The 16528-nt window shown below is 41.4% G+C and overlaps 1 protein-coding gene across 2 annotated transcripts in view; it reads left to right on the top strand.

Annotated features, from left to right (window-relative positions):
- SSBP1 (single stranded DNA binding protein 1) overlaps nucleotides 1-16528 on the top strand; it is a 32302-nt gene that overhangs the window by 11185 nt on the left and 4589 nt on the right. The gene's annotated exons all lie outside the window — the stretch shown is intronic.

Below are 16528 nucleotides of genomic sequence, written 5' to 3'. Positions count from 1 at the left end.
TTCTGTTTCCAAACCGTTGACCATATAGTGTATGTTGGATCAGGTTCAAATACAGTTAAAAATTAGTTGTGGCTTCAGTCTGAGTGTTGGTGTGAAGAAACAAACTGTTTGTGTCAGTGTGTCTATTGTTTGTTCACGTCTTCAGATATTGCACTGCCAGCAGGGGGCAACATAACACAATATGATTTTCATTATTCTCACCGATGATTTCAGTTATTGAGTGAATTTGCTGGGAAAATGATTATAGACTGCTAAAATAATATGGTGCTTTTAGAAGAACTCCAACATCAAAGAAATTACCTGACAGATTTTAACCCTTTGCTATGTTATTAAAAATGAAATAGAAACATTTTGACAATACATACACTTTAATGGAGCAAAGGAAATGCAAAAACAAAGTTGAATCCAGGTGATATTGCCTAAATAAATTGCAGGTAGCATTGCAGCTAGGTTAAAGTGGCAGTCAATTTGGTTTACGTTAAAGCCCAACTCCAGGCTGCTGTTAAACGAATTAAACTTACCCATGCAGTGCGCACTTGCGCACCCCCCACCTGCAAAATGCTCATTGGGCTAGGACGGGAAGAAGTAAGTACAGATACTTACCTTATTCCTTGCTCTCCTGGCATCCTGGCAGCCAGAACTGTCCAATGCTGTCCGTGGGTTTGATTGTGGGTGGGCTCTCAGCATCTTTCCATAGATTGTAGGACTTCTGGTCCTGCATAGTGTAATGATGCTGTGAAGTGGAGCAGCTTCGGGTGACCAGCCAAACAGAGAAGAGAGAGCCTGCAAGAGTGAAGAAAAATGGCAAGTATTTATACCCCCCCCCCAGCCAAACAAATGTTGTAGGCCTATGCAGTGTGGGAGGGAGAAAGGACCCCACTGTATGGGTAAGGTTATCAGCAGCCTTGGTTTTGGCTTTAAAGTGATTGTAAAGTCTTGTTTTTATTTTCTATTAAAATAACAAACATGTCATACTTACCTGCTTTGTGCAGTTGGTTTTGCCAAAGGGCAGTCCAGATCCTCCTCTGCCCCCGGATTGACAGCTGTGGGAGCCAATGGCACTGCTGCTGTGTCTCATTCAATCAGGAGAGAGATTCCTGGATGGCTGAGGCATTCGTGGACATTGCTGGATAGAGAGGGGGCTCAGGTAATTATTAACCACTTGCCGACCGCCGCAAGTAAATATACTGCGGCGGTCAGCCCCGGCCAGGCAGAGTGACGTATCGGTACGTCACTAGCCTGTCATCAGTTTGTGAGCCAATAGCGGGCGAGCGCGCGCCCGCTGCGGCTCGTTCACTGAGGAGTCACTCGGCGATCGTCGGGAGAAAGGCAGGCGGCTAATGTAAACAAGCCGCCTGTCATTCTCCCCTGTGTAAAAATGGAGATCAGACGGTTCTACTATGTAGAACCGTTGATCTCTGTTTTTACAATAGTAGACCTGTCCCATCACAGTTAGAAACACGCCCCTAGGACACACTTAACCCCTCCCTCTCCAATACAGTTAACCCCTTTCCTGCCAGTGTCATTTTTACAGTAACAGTGCATATGTATAGCACTGATTACTGCAGTAATGTCACTGGTAACCCCAAAAGTGTCAGAAATGTCAGTCAAGGGTCCGATCTGTCTGCCGCAATGTCGCAGTCCCGCAAAAAAAAAAATCGCAGATCGCCGCCATTACTCGTTAAAAAAAAAAAAACACCAAAAATGACAAATCTTTCCCTTTGTTAGTAAACGCAATAACTTTTGCACAAACCAATCAAAATACGCTTTTTGCGTTTTTTTTTTTTTTTTTTTTTTTTTACCAAACATATGTAGCATAAAACAAATTGGCCGAAAATGTTAAAAAATTTAGATTTTTACATTTTTTTTTTTTTTTTGGAATTTCATATAAAAAAATGTGAAAAATATTGTTATTTTTGCAAAATTTACGCTCTTTTTTTGTTTATAGCGCATGATCAAAAAATCGCACAGGTGATCAAATATCACCAAAAGAAAGCTCTGTTTGTGGGAAAAAAAGGAAGTCAAATTCGTTTAGGTACAGCGTCGCACGACCACGCAATTGTCCGTTAAAGTCACGCAGTAAAAAATCGCAAAAAACACCCTGGTCAGGAAGGGGGTAAAATCTTCCGGGGCTTAAGTGGTTAAGGAGGGGGGCTGCTGCACACAGAAGGCTTTTTATCTGAATGCATTAAGATAAAGAAAACCTTCAGACTTTACAACCACTTTAAAGAAAAGTGTTTGTTTCAGTTTAAAGAAAACCCTAGACAAAGTTTTTTGACAGTGTGGAAAAGGGTAACAACATCTGTTGGGTAAAGCCCCGTACACACGTACCGATCGTCGGCCGAACGATCGGCCGTCTTTTGTCCAGGGCTGTCGTGTCTGTTGAAAACTGCAAAAGACTGCACACGAATTTTGTCGGCCAACAACAGCCGACTGCAGAAGTGATGTCATGTGATGGTTAACTTTCCTTGTCTTTTTTCTTCTCTGAGCATGCCCAGTCTTGCTAATCTGCTGTCTGTCGGCCGAAATCTGTACTGACTGGCGAACAATCGGCCGTTCTGGTGTTGGCCAACAAAAATTTTAATGCCCGGTGAACAATCGGCCGATCGTTCGGCGGCCGAATATTTACGGCCGACAATCAGTACGTGTGTACGGGGCTTAAGACTTAGTAACTTAGTAACATGAGAAAAGAAAGTAAGGGGGAAATCCAAACGTTATCAGAACAGAAGAACATGAAATATCTCCTAATGTGGGACCCCTGTTCCTAGACTTTCCTGTGTTCCTCTAAATCAAGAAGTGAAAATTAAACTCTCCCATAGAAAACAATATAAACTTAGCAGAGATTCTAATTCTTTCCTTTTTTTTTTTTTTTATTTTTATTTTTTTTTTTTATCAGTACGACAGAATATAGACCTCTCTGTAGCAATCTTGTTAAAACCAGAGGCCATGAAAAAGTTAAATGTCTAGTGGCATTACATATTTTTTCTTTTTTCACATGTTTTCATCTGTCTCCTTACCTCCTTTGCTATAAAGAGCAAAACGCTGAAGCTGAGATTTACATACACATTTGAATGGGTCTGAGTAGTGACTTACCCCATTACCATTTACAAAACCATAGGCGTTATTATGGAGTTTGCCCCTGTGGTTATAACAGCCTGCACTTGTGGCTTTTCACAACATTTTGGAGTGTTTTTGTGTCAAATTCTGCCTATTTGTTCGAAAGAGCATTTTGGAGAGCAGGTAATGATGTTCCATAAGAAGACCTGACTCCCAATCAGCATTCTAATTCTCATCCTTAAGGTGTTCAGTAGAGTTTAGGTCAAGACTCTCTGCAGGACACTTGAGATCCTTCACACTTAACTCATCAAACCATGTATTTAAAGAGTTGGCTTTGTACACATGCTGGAACAGAAAAAAAACGCCCTCAACTGTTTTACCATAGCGTTGGATGTGTACAATATCCAAAATGGCTTTGCATGCTGTAGCATTAAAAAGGCCCTTCACTGGAAACCTCTAAACTTGACAGAGAGAGCTGTTGACTGCGTTTTGATTAACGTAGAAGGAAAGGCTTCACATGTTAAATGTTTTTTTCCCACAGCTTATACTCGCATACATTTTCTTATAAATCACTGTACAAATCTCTTTTTTTTTTTTTTGTTCTATGCGTTCACATGACCCAAAATCCCTTTTCTTTGTGACTGGTGGCCATTCTCCTCTGACCCACAGCTTCTTGGGGCTATGGATGCAGGTAGAATGAGGGCACTGCTCTATGGGATTCAGCAGCATTGTCCAGCATACAGGACACACAGACTAGCCAGTGCTAAGTATTTAGACAGAGAATGATTAGAAAATGTATAAAAGGAGTATCAGCAATGGGAAAGAAAAATTTTACGTGGTTCATTGTGTGGCTTTTCCTGCTGTGAATTTCTCTTGTAGACGCCAAATAACTGTGAGTGCCGGTTCACACTTGTGCGAGTTTACGGCGAACGCAATGCTTACAAAAAGTCTAGATTCGCATGTCTTTCCAAAATAAATTGTGTTTGTGACGGTCATTCACATCTATGCTTTGCGATTCAGATGCAAATGTAATGTGATAATGAAAAGGGTCATGTGCGAGTTTACAGCGCTGCGTTGCGAATTTAGTCTCCATAGACCTCAATGTAAATCGGTCTGGACTTGCATTATCAGTTCAGATATGTGCAAATTCTTATTTTTTTTTTATTTAGATTTTTCCCCTCAGCTCCACCCCTTCCTTCTTACTTCGGCTTCTCATCAGCCTCCTCCTCCTCCTCCTCCTCACTAAAACTCTGGTCCGACCGCATCTGGAGTATTCTGTCCAGTTCTGGTCGCCAGTCCTCAGGAGGGATGTGTTGGAGCTGGAGAGAGTCCAGAGAAGGGCAACTAAACTGATTAGGGGATTGGAGGACCTTAACTATGAAGAACGTCTGTAATCGCTCGTTTTATTCTCCCTGGAGAAGAGACGCCTGAGGGGGGACATGATAGCAATTTATAAATATCTCAATGGGGATCTCAGCTTAGAAAAAAGCTATTCAGTTGAAGGGATTGCCTGAGGACAAGAGGGCATACAATGCGATTAGAGGAGAAGCGTTTTAACCTCAGGCAACGTGGGGGGTTCTTTACGGTTAGGGCTACAAGATTGTGGAATTCTCTACCACAAGAGGTGGTTTCTGCGGGAAGTATGGTGGCTTTCAAAAGACTCTTAGACTTGCATCTCAAGGATCATGACATTAAGGGCTATGTGAGATGATTACAGGCACACACACCTACACAGGTTGAACTGGATGGACTATTGTCTTTATTCAACCTCACCTACTATGTAACTTTGTCCTTCTCGATCAGGACTGCAGCAGTAGCAACTTCTGCCATGACAAAGGGCATTTGCAACATCCTGCCAAAAAAAAAACACTGCGCTACACAACACAAACCACACTCCAAACTGACAGTACTCTCCCCAAAAAGACCAGGAAGTGCACAGGAAGTTTACACACATTTTTTGGATTGGCCTGAGCAGAAATCACATTTGAACTTAAAGCGGAGTTCCACCCAAAAGTGGAACTTCCGCTTTAAATAGTCCTAACCCCCTGACATGCCACATTTGGCATGTCATTTTTGGGGGGGGGGGAGCGGGTACCTAGTTTTGACAGGTACCCGCTCCCACTTCCGCTCGGAGCGCCGCGGCGCCCTGAGCGGAAGTTCTCCTCCCTCCCTCCCTGCAATCTTCTGGGACATGTCAGAGGTCCCAGAACATTGCCGGCCAATCACGACGCATAGCGCAACTCGCGCATGCGCAGTGCGTACCCGGCTGTGAAGCTGCAAACTGTCACAGCTGGGTGTCCACATCAGTGATGCCGGTGCCGCGGAGCAGAGAGGGAGAAGACGGCGCATCGCTGGACCGTGGGACAGGTGAGTGTGCGGTTAGGCTGGAACTCCGCTTTAATTAAAATGATCAACGCAATCAATTCGCATTACAATTGCGCTGGTAATATTGAAAAAGGCAAGGCAAACTCCCACTGAAAATTCGCATTGCAGTTGCACCTGTTTGCAATCGCACAAGTGTGAACAGGCACTGAATGTAAAAATGGTGAATCCTGTTTTTTGTTTTTATTCTTGTGTTTCTTGGACCTCCTTTTAAGAGTTCCCCAAAATCCTTTCACTCTTACTGCAGCAAAAAAATAAAATAATACTCTTTACATTAATGTGAATGAAGTTTAACTAAAATAAAGTTTAACTAAAAAGTAAAAATCATTTGTTAGTCAGGCTGTAGGGTCAATGGGAGAATTTTAAGTTTTATGTGATAGGTCCTCTTTAATTTCACTGAGTCTGTATTATTAAAAGTATTCAAATAAAAACTCTCTAGTGACAAAAGGAGAAAGAAAAGGGGTATTGAGTCATAAAGAGGCTTCGTATCTTAATCCCCTTTTTTGTAGAAGACCAATTATCTATTGTCTCCCTAAGATTCATAAAAGTACAGATAACCCCCCTGGCCGCCCAATCGTGAATGGAATAGACTCCATTTCTTCAAGATTGGGCCAGTATATTGATTACTATCTACAGCCAGTTGTGAGGGAAACAAGATCCTTTCTGAGAGACACTAAGCATATGATCCAACTCCTGAATGATTTGCCGTGTTCCAATGATAGTGTATTAATTACAGCAGACGTTGGGTCTTTATACACTATCATTGGACATGAGGACGCTTTAGCAGCAGTCAAATGGTCCCTAGCCACTTCAACTCTGACTAATAAACACAAAAGATTCCTATACAGAAGTTTGAACTTCTGTTTAAACAGGAATTATTTCTGGTACGACCATCGCTACTACCTCCAAACAAGGGGAGTAGCGATGGGGGCCAAGTTTGCTCCCAGTGTGGCCAATCTTTTCATGGCCCACTGGGAGGAAGAGGCTGTATTTGGCACCCTACCACAGGAACTTATTTGTTACAGACGTTATATTGATGATATTTTTATGGTATGGGAAGGAGACATGGCAGATCTGCAAACATTTATGGATAGGTTGAATAGTAACACCAAAAATATCACTTTAACATGGAATTTGGAGAAGGAAAAGATTGCCTTTCTCGATCTTGAGATTTATAAACACGAAGGTGCCTTGAGAACAAGGAATTTTTTCAAACCTACTGATAGGAATGCATTTATCCCCTTGGATAGTTGTCACCACCAGATGTGGCTTTGCAACATTCCAAGGGGACAATTCACTAGATTAAGACGCAATTGCGCTTCGGATAGTGACTATCAAGTACAATCAAAGGTTTTGGAAAAGCGTTTTCTTGAGAAAGGATACAAAAAGGACCCCATTAGAAAAGAATTGGAGGATGTGGGAAGGAGTAACCGCGATACTCTCCTGAATGGAGACAAAATTAATCCAGTGGATCCAGGTTACAGAATAATTTTTGATTACAATATACACTACAAAAAAGTAGAACGTATTGTTAAAAAGTATTGGCCTATCCTTAAAGAGGACAAAATTCTAGGACCCCATCTGACAGAATTCCCTAAGTTTATCTACCGGAAGGCCCCTTCACTGCGAGATAAAATCGCGCCTGGGGTTGTTGACCCACCTCGTATCAGGGAGAATCATATTTTTTCTTTTCTTTCTGGCACCTATACATGTGGGAAATGTGCTACCTGTAAGAGCTGCAAGAAGAACCTAAAGAAACGAAAAGAATTTGTAGCTACTGCTACTAATAAATCATATAACATCAAAAATCTGATCACCTGTAAAACGCAAGGGGTGGTGTACATGTTACAGTGTGAATGCCGCCTTCAGTACATAGGACGTACCTCTCGTGCTTTACACGTCAGGGTGGGCGAGCATATCACTAATATCCGTAAAGGTTTAGAAACGCATAGTGTCTCAAGACATTTTAAAAAATTCCATCAAAAAAATCCCAGTGGGTTGCAATTCTGGGGAATAGAGAGAGTCCACCCACACTGGAGAGGTGGGAATTTTATTAGACAGTTGAGTCAACGGGAGTCTTATTGGATTTTTGAATGTAAAGTTTTAACGCCATTAGGACTCAATGTTGAGTTTGATCTCAACTGTTTTATTTCTGACCGATGAGATATTTTTTGCCTTTTTAATGTTCCCATATTCTTATATTTTATATTTTATAGGGAATATATTTATTGTTTTGTTCTTTGTCTTTTATAGTATTCACATTGCGGTTTATATTTTGTAATTTTAATAATTTTATGTGCATTATTGTGTATATGTCACTTATTGTTCACATTTATGATTAGGCAATGCTCAGATACGCCATCCAGTGGAGAGTTGAGATTTAGCCGGAGTCACAATGACGATTACCACCCATTGAATCCTTTGGATTATGGGAAGATGTATTATTTTAAATTTGGGCATAGTATATTTATTAAATTGTATTTAATGTATTTCCACAAGCTGGTTCTTGTGGAAAGTTTTTAAATTGCCCGTACACACTGCATATAAGAATACAGGCTGGTCCTGGCTTAAGGGTCATGCAGTGTTTACTTCCTGCCCTTAGTTTACATCACTTCCTGTGTACATCACTTCCTGTGTACATCACTTCCTGTGTACATCACTTCCTGTGTACATCACTTCCGGTGTACATCACTTCCTGTTTCCTGTTTCCATTTGGAATCATACTGATTAGTTAATTGAAGACAGGAGGTGGGCAGATCATATTGTCATAAAAGACGGGTCCGCAGTATGGTACGTGACCCTTGCTGAAGAAGTCCCGCTTATTTTCACGGACGTAACGCGTACGAGGGATGTCACGTGACCCGCGGCCGCCTCTCACTCTTCCGGGTTGGTGGACCTGATGCACGCCTGCTTGCAAACTCTGCAGATATGCGCTGTTATTTTCTTCAAAAATGTGAGTTGTTTTCTTATATGGATTAAAGAGTGCTTGATTGCATACAGAGAGCATTAGATCGTTTTTTCTTGTCTCCTACACATATTGGTAACATTGTTTGAGGAGCTGACAGTGCATCGGAGGTGTAATCATTTACTACGCTTAAGGAAGAAAGTGTGAGGATGCTTTGATTTTGAGATGAAATGCTGGTTGACCCTGTAGGGTCTCTTTGTTAAGGTGAGCGGCAGTGTGAACAGGTGGTGGGATTGCATGAGCACTCGTGGAGACAAGCACCTTATGGAATTGCCCTAGGACCACTTTACACTGGAGACTTTTATCTGTTTATATGGACACCTATTAACACTGGGACTCTGCATGATTTTATAATTTTACCACTAGGATTGCGCTGCACTATTTTTCTATTATTAAAAGTATTAATGAATTCTAGCACTTGCCTAAAAGTACAAATGAGCGGATGTCCCGTAGCATAGCAGACCAGTGTGATCCTGTCTAGACAGTTGTGTGCCGCACGGACTTGTTTAGTTTGGCTGCAGAACATTTTAATTTAAAGTAACTCTTCATAGGAAAACATTTGTTATTTTGGAACGACAAGATTACTGTCTGATGTCATGTAGACATTTCATCTCGGCATGTTCTGCACAAATAAATATAAGATGTCCTGGAGTTCATTTAATTAAAATTTATTTTGTACTAGGAGGGAAAGTCAACAGCTAATCTGGTAAATTAAAAATACCTGCCATAGAGTTTGCCAGTGTAAATTGTTACTGCTGTTCATGTGTGAACAGAATGTTGCAGATGTGTCGCATATCATTACCAGGCATAAAAGTTGCAGTACTAAAAGTTGTATCAGTGCTTCCCATATATGTCATATTTCATAAATGACATACCCAGAGCAGGTTTCCACATTGGAAATTTCTTCCCCTATTCCTGTTCCATTGACAAATAAACATTTTGGATTTCCCATCGCTTTCGGTTTCTGTCTTGCTGACCATGATCACATGGACAAATAGGCCAAAATTATATTTGAAGCTGTTTTTTTTTTAGAGTTTGGATAAAGTATGGGATGGTTAAAGCCCTAGAACAGTGGTCTGGGTGCCAGATGTGGCCCTTTGCTTGCCCTTATCTGGCCCTTGAGGCACTATTCCCCCACTGATACCAGCAATGGGACAGTATTCCTCCCACTAATACCAATGATGGGGCACTCTTTACTCCCAGGGCATTTTCTACTCATACTGGCCACAGTCTGCCCCCCTCCCCAAAAAGTCTGGAGGGCAATAAACTGGTCCTTTGTTTGGAAAGTTCGGAGACACGCTCCTCTAGAGCAAGGGTCTTCAAACTACGGCCCTCCAGTTGTTCAGGAACTACAATTCCCATCATGCCTAGTCATGTCTGTGAATGTCAGTTGTACAATGCCTTATGGGCTGTGTAGTTCCGCAACAGCTGGAGGGCCGTAGTTTGAGAATCCCTGCTCTAGAGTATGGGATGGTAAACCCTAAAAACTAAAATGTGCCACCAGCAGGTAGGGACTTTTTGTAGAAAATAATTTAACATCCCCTTATTCCAAAAAAAACTCTTTTACTTACCTTTTTAGCATTTTTTTTAAAAATCTGTATGCTTACTGTAGAACTTGGGAAAGACAGTGTACAGCCCCGGCATATTAAGAATGTCAGAAATGGAGCCAGGTGCCGAGTAAAATGTGCTGGATTTACATCATCGGGGCAAAGCAAAAAGACTGTGGACTTGGCAGAAGAAGAAAAATAATATGACACCTGCAGAGATGCAGTGGGTACATTGAGCTTAAAGCTCACACCCCTGGAGGAGGGCACACCTGGAGGTACTATGCATCCGGAAAGTATTCACGCGTTTCTATGTTACAGCCTTATTCCAAAATGGATTAATTTCATTATTTTCCTCAAAATTCTACAAACAATATCCCATAATGACAATGTGAAAGAAGTTTGAAATCTTTGCAAATTTATTAAAAATAAACAAAAAAAAATCCTATGTACATAAGTATTCACAGCCATTGCCATTGAGCTCAGGCGCATCCTGTTTCCACTTATCATCCTTGAAATGTTTCTACAACTTGATTGGAGTCCATCTATGGTAAATTCAATAGATTGGACATGATTTGGAAAGGCACACACCTGTCTATATATGGTCCCACAGTTAACATTGCGTGTCAGAGCACAAACCAAGCCGTGAAGTCAAAGGAATTGTCTGTAGACCTCCGAGACAGGATTGTATCAAGGCACAGATCTTGGGAAGGGTGCTTTTGAAGGTCCAAATGAGCACAGTGGCCTCCATTATTCGTAAATAGAAGAAGTTTGGAACCACCAGGACTCTTCCTAGAACGGGCTGCCTGGCCAAACTGAGCGATTAGGGGAGAGGAGCCTTAGTCCTAGAGGTGACCAAGAACCTGATGGTCACTCTGACGTTTCCCTGGGGAGAGAGGAGAACCTTTCAGTAGAACATCCATCTCTGCAGCACTCCATCAATCAGGTTTTTATGGTAGAGTGACACATGACAGCCCACCTGGAGTTTGGCAAAAGGTATCAAAAGGACTCTGACCATGAAAAACAAAATTCTCTGGTCTCATGAAACAAAGATTGAACTCAAGCGTCATGTCTGGAGGAAACCAGGTACCGCTCATCACCTGGCCACTACCATCATTACAGTGAAGCATGGTGGTGGCAGCATCATGCTGTGGGGAGGGATGTTTTTCGGCAGCAGGAACTGGGAGACTAGTCAGGATGGAGAGAAAGATAAATGCAGAATTGTACAGAGACATCTTTGATGAAAACCTTCTGAGTGCCTTTGGACCTCAGACTGGGGTGAAGGTTCATCTTCCAACAGCACAACAACCCTAAGCACAGAGCCAAGATAACAAAGGAGTTGCTACAGGACAACTCTGTGAATGTCCTTGAGTGGCCCAGCCAGAGACCAGACTTAAACCCAATTGAACATCTCTGGAGGGATCTGAAAGTCGCTGTGCACTGACACTCCCCATCCAACCTGATGGAGCTTGAGAGGTCCTGCAAAGAAGAATGGGAGAAACTGCTCAAAAATAGGAGTGCCAAGCTTGTAGCATCATTCTCAAAAAGACTTGAAGCTGTAATTGGTGCCAAAGGTGCTTCAACAAAAAATTAAGCAAAGGCTGTGAATACTTATGTATATGGGATTTTTTTTGTCTTTTATTTTTAATAAATTTGCAAACAAACTTCTTTCACATTGTCATTATGGGGTATTGTTTGTAGAATTTTGAGTGAAAATAATGAATTTAATCCATTTTGGAAAGGCTGTAACATAACAATGGGGAAATGTGAAGCGCTGTGAATAGTTTCTGAATGCACTGTAAGAGTGTCATAATATGCAAATATGCTGTGCAGGCCCTTACAGTATATAGCAGTCAGTGGGTGTAAAAGAGATTGTTCAATCGCATTGTATACTGTATGGCCAGCTTTACACAGCTGTCACCAACACAACTGTCGCATCAGAAGATTTTTCCTTTCCTATTATTCTAGTGACAGCTGTCACTTCCAATGACAATGGTCCCCAAGACAAAAAGAGAGGGGGAATTTCTCAAGTGGAGCTGCAGACAGCAATGAAAACCTTACAGAGGGTCTAACCCTTTCACATTCAAGAAGCCTTGTTCTTCTCCAAATATGTGTTTATATTTAACAGAAGTGAATTAGTAACTTGCAGGTAACCCTGATTGTGTTACCAGTGGAAAGAATGTTCCTAAAAGCTTCCTGTGCTTCCCCTTAAACCCAACATTTTCCTACAACTTGTCCCTCTCTCTTTTATCATCCTCCCTGCTATGTACAATCTCATCCTTTCCTCTTTACCTATCCTCTGCCCTCTTTCCCCTGTCCTTCTACTTTCTATACCTTTCTCTTATATCACCGTTCTCAATTCACACAATCCTTCTAGATATAATCACACTGATCTCAACATTTATCAAACTCGGGCTCCTCCTTTCCTATAAATATCTTCTGAGAAATTGTTTCCACTACTTCTTACTATATACCTACCAGTATTCAGGCTAATTACTACACCCAGATTGAGTCACGATTTCTGCCAATGGGAGGAGGTCCTAATACATTTTTGAGACAAGCTGGGGTTCTATTGATTGTTTCTATCAGTGTTATAATATGCCAATATGATTTCTTGTTTACCCCTCTCCTTCCTTCTAATTTACACCCCTTGTTTTTCATTTTTGAAAACCAATAAAACTTTGATTGGAGAGAAAAAATTACAGGTGATATCGCTACTCTTCAGATAAATTAATTTTATAGGATTCTCGTCACCACCATTCACATATTGGTCATGTTTAACAGAAGTGAAATAAATAGAAGTAGTATGTACAGCAGGGCATAGCTTAAAGTTATTGTTAAAGTTATCCCTGCATTAAGGTAAAAGGTGTCCTAGTAGTTGTATTGCCCACTTATCTCCCTAATAGTCCTATTTCGATCCAGCAGTATGCCCGTCAACAGCGGCGCTCTTCTCTCTCTCTCTCTCTCTCTCTCTTTCTCATTCTCTCTTCTCATAGACATGGAGGCAGCAGTACTGTTTGGGTACCACGTTACAATCCCCAGTTAACGTAGCACAGTGCAAAACAGCAAAAAATTGACTCGTCGTGAAGGGGGTAAAATCTTCCAGAGCTGAAGTGGTTAAAGCTGAACTCAATTAGGGATAGACCGATATGGTTTTTCCAGGGCCGATACTGATACTTTGGTCACAAGGTATCGGTATCGGCCGATATGGGCCGATATTCTGCACATTCAATCACACATCCAATGCAGAGTGACCAGTGCCCCCATCCAATGCAGAGTGACCAGTGCCCCCATCCAATGCAGAGTGACCAGTGCCCCCATCCAATGCAGAGTGACCAGTGCCCCCATCCAATGCAGAGTGACCAGTGCATGGGGATTAGAGTGCCTACTGATTACGCAAAGGGCAGGGCTCTTCTGCTTACCCGGTGCGGGCGCTCTCATACGAAGTCCCGACTCCTAGACGTCATCAGTGTGCTGTCTATCATTGGTAGGAGCCGGTCCAGGAGGCCGGACTTCATATGAGAGTGCCCACGCTGGGTAAGCAGAAGAACCCTGCTCTTTGTGTAATCAGGCCGCGCTCTAATCCCCTTCCCCCCCTCCCCTCTGGAGGCAGCCCTACCATAAGAAAATATTGGTCATGTCGGCCAAGTTTGTGATAGATACCGATACTTTCAAAAAAGTGCATATCGGCCGCTGATTATCGGGCAACTGATAATCGGTCGATCCCTAAGCTCAATGCAAGCCGTTAAATACACAGATAAAATACAGCTGTTTTATCCGCTACAGGAATTATTTTTCTGTCCATCCAGTCCTGAGATTTTCTCAACGTTGTCATAAAGCCATGTCTGCCAGAGAAGGAGACCTGATTTTTCTGTGTTGCAGTTCTGTAACCCTTAAAGGTGTCCCTCCCCCAGCTTGTGTCTGAGGGTTGCATTGCTGCTCAGCAGCTGCTGTCAAGTTGTTGCTGCTTTTGGACAGTTCAATACTGCTTCTAATAAATATTTGGGAAGTCACTTATTTCTCATTATTATTATCATCCAAATTCAATCCTGTGTTGAGTCCGGATGAAGGGGGAGTGGTATTACCCTCGGAACGCGTTGAATGTTTTTATATGACTTAACCAACAATAAAAATGATCTGGTTTTTGTTTGACACTCCTTTCTGTACTTCTGTGGTTTGAGCTATTGTTGGGTGCCCCTTCGAATAAAGTTGTGGGTATATAAACACAGCGCTAAAATAGTGTCAATAATCCAATGATCTAAAAAATAAAACTTCTAATGAACCAGTGACTTTTGCATATACATGAATAAATATAAGTGTCCAAAAAATATATAAAAAATTGTAAAAAATGTAAAAATATAAATCTATAAATGCAGTGTCCAAAATAAAGTTCCGTGCTAAAAACACAAATGTCCACTGTGAAACTTCTTTAGTGCAAATAGTATACAGAAAGTGCTCCCAAGTGCTTTACGGATGAAATCCAAGACATGTCTTTGATGACGCCCACGAGGAGGGGCGAAACGCGTCGACATATGTCCGGTCTTTACAGCGAACGCGATACGTCACTTCCGGTGTAGTGGAACGCAAGCGGAAGTAGCGTTGGAACGCACGCCGCTTTTAACATCTAGGAGGATGGTAGGAACACTATCCACTAGACGCCGGGGATATTCTTATTGATATAAGGCTTGTTAATATCTTGGAAATGTGAGTGTATTTCCTGCATTTATTTGATCTATACTTTATTGGAACGTACTGCACCCTTGGTCTTTTGTATGCTTATTTGCATATCCATATGGGGAGACTATCTTGAAGGCACCCAAGCTCATCCACTTACCCTAAAGCCTGCTAGACCCCAAGACCATAAGGTCTTAAGGGGTCCACACCATCTGGTAAGCGGATTCACGTGTGGGGAAGAGGGAACGTGTGGATTTCATCCGTAACGCACTTGGGAGCACTTTCTGTATACTATTTGCACTAAAGAAGTTTCACAGTGGACATTTGTGTTTTTAGCACGGAACTTTATTTTTGACACTGCATTTATAGATTTATATTTTTTAATTTTTTTTGCAATTTTTTATATATTTTTTTGGACACATATTTATTCATGTATATGCAAAAAACACTGGTTCATTAGAAGTTTTATTGTTTTAGATTATTGACACTGTTTTAGCGCTGTGTTTTATATACCCACATATTTTTCACTTGTTGATGAGCAGCAGCTGCAGTATTTAAGGAATTGTTCAAGTTTTTTACATTATTAATTTATTTCACATACGCGCAGGGTGGACCTTTTGGTCTTTTATTTTACATCGAAGAAAGTTGCCTTGCCAGAGCTATTGAGCTAGTTTGAAGTTTTCCTTCATGTGACTACACATGCAAACCTAAAATTTCCCGGCGCCTCTTGAGTATGTTCTAGAGTCCAGCCTGTGCCTTTTACAGTGAAAGAAGCAGCAGCAGCAGATTGATGAGCATGCTGCTTGCATTTTAGCACAGCTGATTGGCTCCTTGTGCTGCATCTCCTTCTCCCAGACTGGGTTCTTCTGTACGGGGTCTGCAGAACCAGGTCCTATTCAGGTAGTTACACTGCTTACATTTAAAAATAAATTTGCGATAAATCAATGAATACAGAGCTGCATTAATTTCTGCACCTTTCTAGAGTTCAGCTTTAAGTTGGATTTTACAGGTGCAAAACTATTCCAGCCAGTTATAAGATAGGTAGGTAGATATATTGATTATTTATATATATATATATATATATATATATATATATATATATATATATATATATTTATACTGGGCTGACTTACCAAAGTATGTCACATTTTGCAAGTTGAATTTCAAATCTAGCTGATGCATTTTTTTTAATCTATAATTTGAGGCCACGTGAAGGTACAGCAGGTGCCCGGGGCTCTGTTCATATATGGTAGGTATTCTTTGGAGTTTCCTTAAATGACAGCTGTGCTTTTATTAAATAAAACTGTACAGCATGGCATGCCTAGAAATGTAAAATTAATACCGCCTTGCCAAGGGACATTTTCAGGAAAGGATAAAAGGTTGTTTTAAAATGAAGATTTTATTTAAAATGTTAGTTTTTATCTTTGGTATTTAATAGGAGACCTGTGGCTTCAATACTTTCCAAGTTACTGCACAGAGCTCATGGCTTGCATACTAGTTATAGGCCAATGACTTGGAAACATAACCTAGGCAGGTGGGAAGGTCAGTAATGACTGACTGGATATTCGGTCTTCGAAAGGGCTCCCAGGAAAGTGTTAAAAACAAACTTTAAAGTGGTTGTAAAAGCTTGTTTTTTTTTTCTTTTTGTAAAATAACAATTTTTATTTACCTGCTCTGTGCAATGGTATTGCACAAAACGGCCCAGAAACTCTCTTCCGGGGGTCCTCTGCCAGTGCTCTCCACTTCCCCTCTTCTGTGTCTGCCCCCATAGCAAGCTGCTTTCTTTAGGGACAAACGGGCAGGCTCATTCCAATTTCAGGCTGTGTGCGTCAATAGACACACACAGCGCAGCTTGGCCCTAATCCCAGCTCTCTCCTCACAGGATTTAATTGCCTGCTACTGCCAC

This window comes from Pelophylax lessonae, assembly GCF_965119305.1.
Source record: "Pelophylax lessonae genome assembly, chromosome: 4".
In the NCBI taxonomy this organism is placed as follows: Eukaryota; Metazoa; Chordata; class Amphibia; order Anura; family Ranidae; genus Pelophylax; species Pelophylax lessonae.
This window is presented reverse-complemented; position numbering and strand designations above follow the sequence as displayed.